Source organism: Pseudophryne corroboree, chromosome 5 (genome assembly GCF_028390025.1).
Source record: "Pseudophryne corroboree isolate aPseCor3 chromosome 5, aPseCor3.hap2, whole genome shotgun sequence".
NCBI lineage: Eukaryota > Metazoa > Chordata > Amphibia > Anura > Myobatrachidae > Pseudophryne > Pseudophryne corroboree.
This window is the reverse complement of record NC_086448.1, coordinates 695107103-695122436: the sequence shown is the minus strand read 5'-3', so window position 1 is coordinate 695122436 and position 15334 is coordinate 695107103. Positions and strand designations below refer to the sequence as shown.

The 15334-nt window shown below is 44.7% G+C and overlaps 1 long non-coding RNA gene across 1 annotated transcript; it reads right to left on the bottom strand.

The window, feature by feature from the left end:
- Positions 1 to 230: 230 nt before the first annotated feature.
- On the bottom strand, positions 231 to 14178 carry LOC134929345 (uncharacterized). The gene is made up of 3 exons (XR_010178494.1): positions 13970 to 14178; positions 13261 to 13373; positions 231 to 529 (listed from the first exon to the last, which is right to left on the bottom strand). It is a non-coding gene; the product is annotated as an uncharacterized LOC134929345 (long non-coding RNA).
- Positions 14179 to 15334: the final 1156 nt, after the last annotated feature.

The window sequence follows — 15334 nt, the reverse complement described above, 5'->3', positions numbered from 1 at the left end:
TATCGTGGGTAATTAGATACCCCCTATTGTCTCATATACAGGTGAAACTCAGAAAATTAGAATATCGTGCAAAAGTTCATTTATTTCATTAATTCAACTTAAAAAGTGAAACTAATATGTTATATAGACTCATTACATGCAAAGTGAGATATTTCAAGCCTTTATTTGTTATAATTTTGATGATTGTGGCTTACAGCTTAAGCAAACCCCAAATCCAATATCTCAGACAATTTGAATATTACATAAAATCAATTAAAAAAAGGATTTTAAATACAGAAATGTTGGCCCTCTGAAAAGTATAATCATGCATATGTACTCAGTACTTGGTTTGGGCCCCTTTTGCATGAATTACTGTCTCAATGCGGTGTGGCATGGATTCTATCAGCCTGTGGCACTGCTGAGGTGTTATGGAAGACCAGGATGCTTCAATAGCGGCCTTCAGCTCTTCTGCGTTGTTCGGTTTCATGTGTGTCATCTTTCTCTTGTATACCTGCATGCCTTTGCTATTTAATACTATAAAGCAAAGAAACTGAAAAACAGATAAATTATTGCTTATTGTCCAAAGATATTATAAAATGGCTTGGGCAGATTTGTTGGTACATTTTAGAAGCTAAACAATTTGGAAGCTGCTCAATCATACCTGGAGATAATTATATATCAGGTGCTGGAAGGGGGAGGGGTCACAGACAAACAACATGATAAGTTGACAACTCATGATAAAGGCTATTACTAAAACACTTCCAGTGAATGGGAGCAGCATTTGGAAGGCATGCTGTTCCTTGTAGTGCCAATGGGAGATCCTGGGGGTGGTTCCCGGGTAAGTTAGCTCTCTGTCTGGAAGTGTTTTAGTAAGAGCCTTTATCATGAGGCCTACTGTGACAAATTACATGGCCCTATGTGGGCACTGCTATTATGTAGGTTAGGACTGCTGTATCAGAGAAGCCGTGAAGTGGCCAGCAGCTAAACATGTGTTTGCAAACATTTGTGACTAATTCTCTGAATTTTATTACCAGATAGGTTCAGGGATGGTTACAGGTAATTTTCAGTGTGCGGAAGGGAATTTAGGGGTGGGGATTTGTACCTTGTAGAAGATATAATAAACAGTTGGATAATAGTGATATTTCAAAATAATTGCATCCTTAAACTGATATCCAGTCTCTAGGTTGACCACACTTAGGTAGACAGTCACTAGGTCGACCACTATTGGTCGACATGCATTAGGTCAACAGGATTTCTAGGTCGACATGACAAAAGGTTGACATGAGTTTTTCACAATTTTTTTAACTTTTTCATACTTTACGATCCATTTGGACTCCAACTGGGAATGGTAACCTGTGCCGAGCGCAGCGGAGCGAGGCACCTTGCCCGAAGCACGGCGAGCGAACACGGTGCACTAATTGGGGTTCCCGGTCACTCCATGAAGAAAACAACACACAAAAAAGAAGAAAAAAAAGCATGTCGACCTTTTGTCATGTTGACCTTGCTCATGTCGACATAATGCTTGTTTCGACTTAGTTACTGTCGACTTATAGTGGTCAACCTAGACACTGTCGACCTAAGTGTGGTCGACCCTATGAATCACACCCCTTAAACTAGAATCACACGTCTTCAATCTTCTAATCAGTCATTCAGCATATTTAAATGGAGAAAAGTAATTGCTATCCTGTGTGCACCACATTGAACATGGGGCCTAATTCAGACCTGATATCTCCTCTGCAAATTTGCAAATTCTGCGATCAGATAGTCGCCGCCCATAGAGAGTGAAAACCCGCCCCGTGCAAGTGTGTGAATGCATGCGTACGCCATGCAAAAACTTCTCCAGACAGCAGACAGCTGCAAATCCGTTCACAACTCACTCACCATCTAATGATTTTTCCAGTGTGTGCAGTCTGTGCGTAGCCCAGGACTTACTCCTACAGTGACATAGAATCAGGCTGTTTGGGGCCGGAGCTGACGTCACACACCCTCCCAGAAAACACTTGGGAACGCCTGCGTTTTTCCTGACACTCCCAGAAAACGGCCAGTTACCACCCACAAACATCCGCTTCCTCTCAATCACCTTGCGTGCGCCTAGTGATCGAAATGTTTGCACCATTCTGTCGCTGTTCAAAGATAAGAACACCATGCTAACTGCAAGACTTGGAGGAGGCTCACTCAGTTATGTTTTGAGGTTGCTGTGCTGCATGTGGCACGTGGTGAATCTGTGCATGGCACAATGATATACGAAGACTGTCAAGGCATGCTGGAGAGAAGCATACTGCCCAGTCTCAGAAAGCTCAACAGGATAATGACCAAAACACGCAGCTAAAAGCACCTACGAATGAATGAGAACAAAACATTGGACTATACAGAAGTGGCTTCTATGAGTCCTGATCTGAATCCTATAGAACATCTATGGAGAGAGCTGAAACATGCAGGAGGCACCCATCAAACCTGAGACACCTGGAGCATTTTGCAAATACCCCTTTTACATAGCACAAATAACCCGGTATCGACCTGATATATTGGTGGAAATGGGTCACTGTGCAGCAGGGATGTGCAGTCAGGGGAGGCAGTGCCTCTCCTGTCATAATGATTGCAATAATACCAAGTTATTTATAACAGAGTCTGTGATAAATATCTTTTTTTATTATTTTAACCATTTCCCCCCCTAGAAAATCCCTGCATTTTAGGGTGGGAGGCACTGGGAGAGGTGCCTCCTGCTGCTACCATTAAAGTCCAGGCAGCGGGGTGCGGGCAGGGGGGAGGGCATGGGGCAGGGTGAAGTAATGGGCTGTAAAAGCCCATTGAAAATGTATGGTGAAGTGACACCTATACTGGTGCCTCAATGACAGGGGCGTGCATTCAAACCACATGAATGCACGCACCTGTCAGTCCCGCAGATGTGATTGGGCCAGCGGATCCGATGGCCAGCGGGCACATGCGGCGGCGCGACGTGGCGGGCATCATGGCGGCAGGACCCGGCAGGGAAAGGGTGGCTTGCTGCAGACCTGGATCCAAGAGGATCTAGCCCCTGCCAGCCACTCTGCAGAGTTCGGGAGCGGAGAACAGCTTCCAATTTAAAAAATGGTGCCTCAGCGCCATTTTTGAAATTCAAGATGGCCGCCACGAGTCAATCACGGCTCACCGCGTCATCGCTCTGCCCCCTCTGGTTGACTTATAAGTTAGCGCGAGGAAGCGGCTGTCAGTCCGATGGCGGAGGAGGAGCTCCTGAAGCAAGAAGACGCCGTGGAAGTCCTGGATGGGCTGCAGCCATGCAAAAGAGCTTAATGGCCGCCGCCCACCAGGTGAAGCCAGAAGACGCCGTGGAAGTCCTGGATGGGCGGCGGCCATGCAAAAGAGCTGCCCAAAGGCTGCTGCCCCCCAGGTGAAGAACATGTACAATAAACTTTTTTTTTTAAATGTGTTGTGTGTTTATTTTAATATTTACAGGAGGACTACAGGTGCCAGCAGGCACTTTATGTCCGGGCTGCTGGCACTTGTGGTTCTCTAAGTGCCAGCATGCTGGGGCAGGCTTGCTGGGACCTGTAAGCCCCCTGTAAAGAACAATATTAGCATGGCATGAACCCCGCACCCACCGCCACCAGGGATGCGGGGCATAGCACTGTTTAATGCTATGGCAGGGGGACCCCATACCGAGTGTCTCCCCTGCTATGGCATTACTCCCCCTGGCTGGTTCTGCCTGGTGATGGTTTTTCTTAAATAGGGGAAGCCCCATTTTTCAAAAAAAATATATATTAAAGGGGGGGGGGGGGGGGGGGGGGCGCGCTAGTGATTCATCCAGTGCCTACCCAGCCACAGACCTCACCGCTCGTCACTACTGTGCGGTGTGAGAGGGCCCATGGAGAATTATAATATACTGTAGTAAACGATATCGCTCAGGGTAAAAAGGAGTGATATCGTTGACTTATTACATAGTGTTTACGCACCTAAAAGTACACCTGCCATAAACCATATGTGACAACTGCTATATGTTGTGATGCGTGTGACGTGGTATATTGGATAATATTATTTTTACATGCAGCTTTGTAGAGCTTACATTATGGGTGCACGGTCAGCAAGAAGATGTGCAATGTGCAGGCTATAGCCAGTGCTGGTGGTGTATTGCTGCAGAGTGATATTTTAAGGTATTTTGTCACTCGGTAGACACCATAAAGTCGACACTGTCTGAATGTTGACATTCACAATGTTGACATTTCAGAATTTCAACACAGTGAATATACACAGACAGAATATCGACACGAGTCACTGTTAGGGTTTGATTAGCGTTAGGCTGCAATTAGGGTAAGACTTAGATTTAGGTTTGCATATAAAATCCTATTATCAGCATTCTGGCATAGTCAACATTGGGGGTAATTCCAAGTTGATCGCAGCAGGAATTTTGTTAGCAGTTGGGTAAAACCATGGGGGTAATTCCAAGTTGATCGCAGCAGGAATTTTGTTAGCAGTTGGGCAAAACCATGTGCACTGCAGGGGAGGCAGATATAACATGTGCAGAGAGAGTTAGATTTGGGTGTGGTGTGTTCAATCTGCAATCTAATTTGCAGTGTAAAAATAAAGCAGCCAGTATTTACCCTGCACAGAAATAAAATAACCCACCCAAATCTAACTCTCTCTGCAAATGTTATATCTGCCACACCTGCAGTGCACATGGTTTTGCCCAACTGCTAAAAAAGTTCCTGCTGCGATCAACTTGGAATGACCCCCCATGTGCACTGCAGGGGAGGCAGATATAACATGTGCAGAGAGAGTTAGATTTGGGTGTGGTAAGTTCAATCTGCAATCTAAATTGCAGTGCAAAAATAAAGCACCCAAATCTAACTCTCTCTGCACATGTTATAGCTGCCTCCCCTGCAGTGCACATGGTTTTGCCCAATTGCTAACAAACTTGCTGCTGCGATCAACTCAGAATTACCCCCATTATGTCAGTGTCGATATTTGTTACATGTCAACCTTGCTGAATGACCATGTCAACATTATACTGTGGACGTCATGAATATTGACCAGGTATACCACACCCATTTTTCAAGTGTACTTTGATACAAATAGAGTCAAATGTGAAGGCTACTGGATATCTACACGTTATTGCCAGCCAGGCACATCCCCTCATGACAGCCGCGTCCATTGTGCTCACAGGTCTGCAAACAAAAATCTGTGAGTCTGGGGCGAGATCGGGGCATCCAACTGCACTGCACTCTGTTCGCTCCTAATTCAATTAACCCCATAAAGCAGAGGTTCTCAAAGCGGTCCTCAAGGCACCCCAATAGTCCAGGTTTTAAATGTATCCATGCTTGGCCACAGGTGACTTAATTAGCACCTCAGTCAATTTGATTTAACCCTCTGTGCTGAGCCATGGATCTACCTAAAACCTGGATCGTCGGGGTGCCTAGAGGACCTCTGCCATAAAGTATAACCTCAATATATTTTAGGGGGAGCAGAAAAGAAATAGCAACCAACCCTGGTGTTTATAAGCAGCTCAGGGGAAAGTCAAATAAGAGTATCATTGACATGAACCTTATAGTTGCCAAAGTAAATACCAATCATTGGTCTTAAAGATTTAAAAAAATATTGATGTGAATATGTAAAGGTAAATGATCAATATAAAGATCCCATTTCAACATATGAGACAACAGCACGAAAAGCATGGCTACATCTTGCATTGTCATGACTCTTCAGGCTGGCGGAGGCACCATTATGGTTTAGGCATCTGGGACCTTTTATTCATGTGCACAGTTAGTAGAACCCATGCCTAGAAGATTTCACGTTGCAATACTGCTAAAAGGCGGCCGAAGAACGTACTAACCCAGTGGTCATAATACATTAGCCACTCATTGCATTTTTTTGGGCTAAAGCTTGGTCTTTATCAAAATGGAGGTGGTAGAAATGTTACTCTCCAATAGTTTAGTTTTGTTGCCAATTTGATATTTCAACTTAAGAGGCCTATTCATTATTTTAATTATCAGGGGCCGGATTAACCCCGATAATTACATTTATCTAGCCGCGAGCGCTGGAGTAATTCAACATTGCCAGTCGAAATGCTGTCACTTCTTTGAATGCCGACACCGGCATCCAGAGTAGTGTCACAAGCCTGGGGCCGGAATCCCGAACATCGGGATCCTGAATGATCGTGTACCGGGCTGCAGGAGATGTAAGCCGGCGGGTGGGGGAGGCCAGGTTTAGGTGGCGGGGGGGAGAATTAGGGTTAGACTGCGGGGAGGGAGGGTTAGGGTGAGGCACCCCCAGGAAGGGCTAGGGTTACGCTGCTTGAAGGGAAGGGAGTTTTGTACCTATTTTGATCAAACATTTAAACTTGCAGTCCATCGCCAAGGGACCCCAATTTTCTGCATATGTTAAAGATAGATAGACAGTGGTACAAGTAGAAAAAATGTCTTGAAGGTACTGTGTGCGCGCGCCGAAATGGGTGTGGCCAAATGCCATGTGGGGCGTGGCCAATGAAATGAGGGCATGGTACACATATGGGGGGTGGGCAGATACACATATGACCCCAACAGTGCCAGATATACATTGCCCCACAGTGCCAGATACACATTGCCCCACAGTGCTAGATACACAAATGCCCACAGAGGGCCAGATATACTTTGCCCCACAGTGCCAGATACTTTGCCCCACAGTGCCAGATATGCCCCCAGTGCCAGATACAGAAATGCCCCCAGTGCCAGATACACATGTCCCCACAGTGCCAGATATGCCCCCAGTGCCAGATACAGAAATTCCCCCAGTGCCAGATACACGTCCCCCCAGTGCCAGATACAAAAATGCCCCCACAGTGCCAGATATGCCCCCAGTGCCAAATACAGAGATGCCTTTAGTGCCAGATATGCCCCCAGTGCCAGATACAGAAATGCCCCCAGTGCCAGATACACATGTCCCCCCAGTGCAAGATATGCCCCCAGAGCCAGATACAGAAATGCCCCTACAGTGCCAGATATGCCCCCAGTGCCAGATACAGAGATGCCCCAGTGCCAGATATGCCACCAGTGCCAGATACAGAAATGCCCCCCAGTGTCAGGTATGCCCCCAGTGCCAGATAGAGATGCCCCCAGTGCCAGATATGCCCCCAGTGCCAGGTACACATGTCCTCACAGTGCCCCACCTTCCCCTGCTGCTTTCCCGCGCTGCTGCTTTTCTGTGTGTTAGGGGAGGAGAGCGCAGCGTGTGCCTCTCCTGCCCCTCAGTCTCCGGCGGCGGTGTAGGTGTCTACTTTCAATTAGGCACCGATCCATGAGCCAATCAAAGCTCGCAGTCCGGCAGCCAATCAGGAGCCTTGGCTGCCGGTTCGCGAGCTCTTATTGGCTCACGGGCCGGTGCCGAATTGAAGGTAGACACTGAGGGACAGGAGAGGCGCACACTGTGCTCTCCTCCCCTCAAGCAACAGCTGCGTGATGAGCAGCAGCTGAGGGAGGGAGCGGCGGCCCGGCAGCGGTGGGTACGGCGTACCAACAGCTAAATTCTTAAGGGTACGCCGTACCCACCCGTACCCGCACACTTGCACCGCTGTAGATAGATAAATATCATTAGTACAATATAAGTATTAAAATACATATCCATTAAAAAAAAAATATGGATTTTTGTGTGAATTAAACAGAACTGCAAGGGGTAGCCATTGACCCAGCAGTGACAGTTCTCCCATATTTGAGAGTTGTCAATACGGCCTCTTGTGATTGAGCAAAGTAGCTGAGAGTTTCTTTTTTGTTTACATAATTGATAGAAAGTTTTTTTGCTTAAAGTAGGACATCTATCACACTGCAACCTGCAATGCATAATTACCAGCATTTGAGGAGTCTATTTTCCACTTGACAATTCCCTTTTATAAAAAAAAAAATATTAATATAAAACAAATCATTTTACAGATTATCAATTGAAAAATAAAGTTAAAAAAAAATAAGATGGATAATTAAGTACTGCAATTGCTTCAGAAATTCCTGAAAAAGAAAAAAAAAGACTTTGGAAACTATCCTCAATTGTATTGATCCTAGTGCTTCAAATTCTTTTCCATTGTCGCTACAAAATTTCTTGCAAATCTTAAAATGAATGAAGCGCTAAAAGAATTCTGTAAATTAATCAGGAAATTAATTAGCACTATTCAGGACATTTGTGTTTTATGCTAGGCATGTGTAACTACTGAAACATAACACTGTCCAAGTAATAGGCCAGGCTCTTATTTATTTTATCTGGAATTATAAGCAGCAGCAGAGACCACCGCTCGACCTCTGGGGGTCTCATTTGATCATCTGCAGCACTTTTTATGAACATTTTGTGTTGCATACTTTGCCCTGTTCGGACTGTAATTTATAAATATTTTTTTTGTGTGAACCTAGTCACCATGTTTCTTTGTTGCTGGTCTGTTTGCTCAAATTCTTCTTACAACAATAAAAAATATTGTCTAATACTTTAAAGGGATGACTTGATCTGGACAAAGGGAAAAGCACATCTTCCAAATAAAGCAAATCCTCTTGGAATGATGGGTAATTTATTAATATTGTCTCAGATGTGTGCAGGTGTGCCCCTGTGAGATGATTTAAACCAGGGGTGGGGAACCTTTTTTCTACCGACGGCCATTTGGATATTTATAAATCCTTCGGGGGGCCATACAAAAATTCTCAACTTAAAAAATTACCCTGCCCCCCAGTAGGTCTGCCCCTTAGAGGCACTGTGTGTGCGCGCAGGAGGCGCGCGCGCCAAAAAAAATGGGTGTGGCCAGTTAAAATGGGACGTAATACACATATGCCCCCAATAGTGCAGTGCCAGATCCACAATTGCCCCCACAGTGCCAGGTATACAAATGCCCCTCACAGTGCCAGGTATACAGATGCCCCCGCACAGTGCCAGGTATACAAATGCCCCTCACAGTGCCAGGCATACAGATGCCCCCACAGTGCCAGGTATACAAATGCCCCCCACAGTGCCAGGTATACAAATGCCCCTCACAGTGCCAGGTATACAGATGTCCCCACAGTGCCAGGTATACAGATGCCCCCACAGTGCCAGGTATACAGATGCCTCCCACAGTGCCAGGTATACAGATGTCCCCACAGTGCCAGGTATACAGATGCCCCCACAGTGCCAGGTATACAAATGCCCCTCACAGTGCCAGGTATACAGATGCCCCCCACAGTGCCAGGTATACAGATGCCCCCCACAGTGCCAGGTATACAATTGCCCCTCACAGTGCCAGGTATACAGATGTCCCCACAGTGCCAGGTATACAGATGCCCCCCCCCCTCCCCCGTGCTGCTTATTGCTGCTTCTTTCGGCGGGACACGGAGGAGAGCGCAGAAACCAGCCGCCGGTTCGAGAGCCAATCAGAGCTCGCGGACCAGCAGCCACGGCTCCTGATTGGCTGCCTGTCCGCCAGCTCTGATTGGCTCACGAACCGGCGGCTGGTTTCTAGTCCTACACGCCGCCGCCACCACCCGACAATAGCCGCGTTCTCCTCCTGAGTCCCTGTCCTGACAGCTGAGACACGCTGCCGCCGGACTGAGCGGTGGCGTGTCTCACAGAGAAGCGGGTAGTCCGGAGCCAGAGGTTCCCCACCCCAGATTTAAACCTTACATCACTCATTTTCTCCCAATAAACTAGCTGTGCTATCTTATTGGCAACCTTTTCCCTACACAGAGGATTACCATACTATCCCTTTAAACCGGAACACACATGAATTACACAGGCACCCCGTCTTCCGGTAATATGTATTTCGTCCCAAAAAAAGTATATTTATATACATAGTCATTTTTGGTTTGAGGAGTCTGCACACTGCACGTGCCTGGTGTCCAGTGTCTGTTGTTCCTTTATTGCTCCTCTCCAATGTCAGTTTCTTTCTAGGGGGGTCATTCGGAGTTGATCGCTAGCTGCATTTGATCGCAGCGCAGCGATCAGGCTAAAAAATGGCAGTTCTGCGCATGCGGCACAATGCGCACATGCGACATACGGGCACAACGAACGATGTCGTTTTGCGCAGGGTATAGCAATGCATTTCAGTTGCACTGCTTGCCGCAGAGTGATTGACATGAAGTGGGCGTTTCTGGGTGGCAACTGACCGTTTTCAGGAAGTGTGCGGAAAAACGCAGGTGTGCCAGAAAAAACGCAGGCGTGGCTGGGTGAACGCTGGGCGGGTTTGTGACGTCAAATCCGGAACTGAATAGTCTGAAGTGATCGCAAGCGCTGAGTAGGTTTTGAGCTACTCTGAAACTACGCCAAAAATTTTTGTAGCCGCTCTGCGATACAACCGTTCGCACTTCTGCTAAGCTAACATACACTCCCAGGGGGCGGCGGCATAGCGTTTGCACGGCTGCTAAAAACTGCTAGTGAGCGATCAACTCGGAATGAGCCCCTAGGTGACTAAGCTATACAACAGTGAAAATGCAATCCAAATTCTTCACGTAATTTTTGTGTGAAGCCGGAACAAAAAATAGGATTTTAATACCTATCGGTAAATCCTTTTCTCTTAGTCCGTAGAGGATGCTGGGGACACCATAAGAACCATGGGGTATAGACCGGATCCGCAGGAGACATGGGCACTTTAAGACTTTGAAGGGGTGTGAACTGGCTCCTCCCTCTATGCCCTTCCTCCAGACTCCAGTTATAGGAACTGTGCCCAGGGAGACGGACATTTCGAGGAAATGATTTATCGTTAACTAAGGTGGGACACATACCAGCTCACACCTCAGACACGCCGTACAACATGGCATTTAACAGAAACTCCAGTCAACGGCATGAACAACGTCAGCAACAGGCTGACCATAACGTAACACAACCTGTGTGTAAACATAACTAATAACTGCAGATAGAGTCCGCACTGGGACGGGCGCCCAGCATCCTCTACGGACTAAGAGAAAAGGATTTACCGGTAGGTATTAAAATCCTATTTTCTCATACGTCCTACAGGATGCTGGGGACACCATAAGAACCATGGGGTTTATACCAAAGCTCTAGAACAGGCGGGAGAGTGCTGATGACTCTGCAGCACCGATTGAGCAAACATCAGGTCCTCATCAGCCAGGGTATCAAACTTGTAAAATTTATCAAAAGTGTTTGAACCCGACCAAGTAGATGCTCGGCAGAGTTGTAATGCCGTGACTCCGCGGGCAGCCGCCCAGGATGAGACCACTTTTCTGGTAGAGTGGGCCTTCACTGATTTCGGTAACGGCAATCCAGCCGTAGAATGAGCATGCTGAATCGTATTACAGATCCAGCGCGCAATAGTCTGCTTGGAAGCAGGCATTCCAATCTTGTTGGCAGCATACAGGATAAACAGAGCTTCCGTTTTCCTAAGTTGAGCCGTTCTGGAGACATAAATTTTCAAGGCCCTGACAACAGCGAGAGATTTTGACTCTGCGAAGGCGTCAGTAGCCACTGGTACCACAATAGGCTGGTTCATGTGGAACGATGAAACCACCTTCGGCAGAAATTGTTGACGAGTCCTCAACTCCGCTCTATCTTCATGGAAGATTAAATAAGGACTCTTGTGAGACAAAGCCGCTAACTCGGACACCAGCCTTGCGGATGCTAAGGCCAATAGCATGACCACTTTCCAAGTGAGAAATTTCAACTCAACCTTCTGTAAAGGTTCAAACCAATGTGATTGAAGAAAATGCAACACCACGTTAAGATCCCATGGTGCCACTGGGGGCACAAATGGAGGTTGGATGTGCAAAACTCCTTTCACAAAAGTCTGAACTTCTGGAAAGGAGGCCAATTGTTTTTGAAAGAAAACCGATAAGGCCGAAATTTGTACTTTAATCGAGCCTAACTGAAATAGTTGAAATTCTTCCGTAGGAGCCTTCTTGGATTCACACCAAGACACATATTTTCTCCAAATATGGTGATAATGTTTAGACGTTAGTCCTTTTCTAGCCTGAAGAAGTGTGGGAATAACTTCACTGGGAATACCCTTTCGGCTAGGATCCAGCGTTCAACCACCAAGCCGTCAAACGTAGCCGCGGTCAGTCGTGGTACACGCATGGCCCCTGCTGTAACAGATCCTCTCGTAGAGGTAGAGGCCAGGGATCTCTTATGGGTAATTCCTGAAGATCTGGATACCAAGTTCTCCTTGGCCAGTCCGGAGCAATGAGGATCACCTGAACCTTTGTTCTTCTTATGATCTTTAGCACCTTTGGAATGAGTGGAAGCGGAGGAAACACGTACACCGACTGAAACACCCATGGTGTTACCAGTGCGTCCACCGCTATTGTTTGAGGGTCCCTCGACCTGGAACAATATCTCTGAAGTTTCTTGTTTAGGCGAGACGCCATCATGTCTATTTGAGGAATTCCCCAAAGACTTGTCACTTCTGTGAAGACCTGTTGATGAAGACCCCACTCTCCTGGATGGAGATCGTGTCTGCTGAGGAAGTCTGCTTCCCAGTTGTCCACTCCTGGGCCAATATTTACTAAAAAATCGAGTTTGTCCGATTTGTGTTTTTTTTTCTAAGTCCCAACATGGGAATTCACTAAGCACCAATCTCGGCAGTGTTTGGACTATTCGTAATGGTTTGAATGACAAAGTTCAGAAATACGAATTAATAGACCATCGGTCAAACGCGGCTGTTATTTCATACAACACGGGTATTCACTATTTATTCGTATTTGGGTGTTAGTCTCTGAGTGCCCAATTGCGGTCGTATATTTTTGCGATTCGTTAAAAAAATCAGCAAAGAAATAGACCTGCTTTTTTCAGCCGTGTTTACATGTGTTGACACTTACAAATCATTCACACATGACTTATCATGCCTATAAAAGGGACACAAACTTGTCTCATCCAAAATAATTTATTGCCTTATGTTTGCTGGAGTAAATTTGGAGTTTTAAAAGTCAATACACATTTTTCAACATATATCCATTATTACACACATTAGTGTTAAAAGTTAAAATATTTGTCATTTTGTGGGTTGTGCCTCAGGTTTGTAAATATGATTACTCATTTTTTACACACACAAACATGCCACAACAATAATGTCATTCATTTTGGTTATTAAAATTTAAAAATAATAATGTCTGCACGCATGAGTTCCATGGTATTGCCAATTCTCATGGTTTATTCATTTTGTCTACTCATATTTCTGGTTAATGTTCTGAGGTGACATGGTAGGCTTGCAAACATTTGTGTCTGCCTACGCAGGCAATCTTCATTAGTGGCCTGCTGTCTAGCCCAAATGTTCCAAAACACGTGATCAGGGCCTTGTGTTACTGGTGTTGTTGGGCTGTGTTGTGGTGGTGGTGTGCTTTGCTGTGGTGGTGTACTCACAGGTGCTGGAGGGCTCATTCCTTGGCTTAATGGCTGCATTTCTAACATGATTGTCTCATCCATGTCACTGTGTTGCTGTTGTTGCGGAGGGATGCTGTTACCAGGACTAGAAGCTGTAATTATAAAAAAATATCCGTTATCCATATGTTTGATAAATTATAACAAATCACTAAACATGGAACACATGTCATTGACTGGTGCTTTCAGATATCCTGCCTAGTAACATCATCACTAAAAACTTAAATACATACATATGCCTGTTTGTGGCTAATGTGTCTGGTTACTTCATTGTGAAAGCAAACACATTAGTTTTATTGTAGATCAGACATACTCCACCATAAAAACACATTGTAATCCATAATGTGTTACCTTATAGTTTTTCAAAAACAAACATAGTAATGTTTTTATATGTATTTGGCAATGTTAGGTCAAACACACATGTGAAAATTTGTTAAACAACCTTACTATTTCCAAAAATTACACATGAGTTTCTGTTGCAGCATCTTACACACAATGTGCTACTGTATGGCTGAAGTGGACATACATATCTTTACAGGATGTGGACAAGGCCATTTTGCTAGGATTCCATTTCATGTTTTATTGACTTCGGTAAGTATATCATATTTTGATGTGTTTTGACTTAATGCGTTTAAGTTAAAGTTTTATTACGATCTGAAATTTATTAATTTTATTTCAGTTTGATACTCACAATAAAGATGAGGGGAGTGTGGTTCACGTCTTGGAGGTGTGTCCAAAATTTGGAGTGGGGGGACCGAACATACTGTCGATAATCTTCGTGGCGGGGTAGCCTGCTGTGGTTGGCCCTGGACATCAGACCTTGCTTTCTTTGGTGCGACATGTTTTTTTTGGTGGTGTGTTACAGAAGTCCGACTTCTGCTGCTCCAGACTTCTTTTGATGGACCTAGTATTGAAAGTTAAATTTTGTTATGGCCATTCCTTTACAAACATACCCTATACTACAATGGACACTTTACCTGCTTCCGCAGCGTCATCATCATCAGATGTCATGGGAGTTACTGTAGGACGACCAGTACTGCTTTTTTCCAACACTGTAAAACCAAAATAAAAAATCATGTAATCATGCTATTGTTGATACAGCCACCCATTATGCTTATAAACATTATTTTTATTTTTTAAATGCTTGTTTGTTTTTTTCATTTAAAAAAACATAAGGACCGTAAACCAAAAAAACACTACATAAAACAATAAAGATTGTCCAATAGCCATATGCACTATGGAAAGTGCAACACAAGAAAACATGTACAGGATACAGACATAGGACACAAGTCAAAATACATACACTAACAACCAAAAACACACACATCTTCATTTTGTAATGAAAGGAAAAATATTACATATGCAATATAGAAATTGCTCTGTGATGTGGCACTCCAAACACACATTACCACTAAATGAGGCAACCAAAAATAAACCCCCCCAAAAAATATATATAAAAAAAATAAATTAGACTGCAGTGTTGTGTCAGGGTACAAATACAGACTCAAACTGAACAAACATAGTGTTTTTTTATTTATTTATTATTATTACAGTCAGTAATAATGACATTACACATGTAAGTGGTTTCCAAACCACTTTCCACTACTCCAGCCTCTAACATGACAACCACTGTTTTAGCAACATTGCACATGGATAACCTAAATATAACACATAGTCCAAATTAAAAACTTAAAAATGTGCAAAAGGAATACATTATTGCTGGACAATTCAATGGCACACCAAGTCCAAACTACACATGGAAAATATACCAAAAAAAACCACATGACATACAATAAAGTAAGATGTTACATTGCCTTTTGTAGAAAACATTACCAAAAACAATGTATTTGCTGACACACACTTGAAGATGGGAGTAATATGCAACGTCACATGACACACATTTGAAAAAAAAAGAAAAGGTCATAGAATGTTAATGCAAATTCACATGCTCACCATTCTTCCTGGGCCTATCTGAATCCCGGACATGGGTTGCAGAGACTACTTCAGGAGGTATTACACTCCGCATGGGCTCCTCATACTCCAGATATCTTGCAAC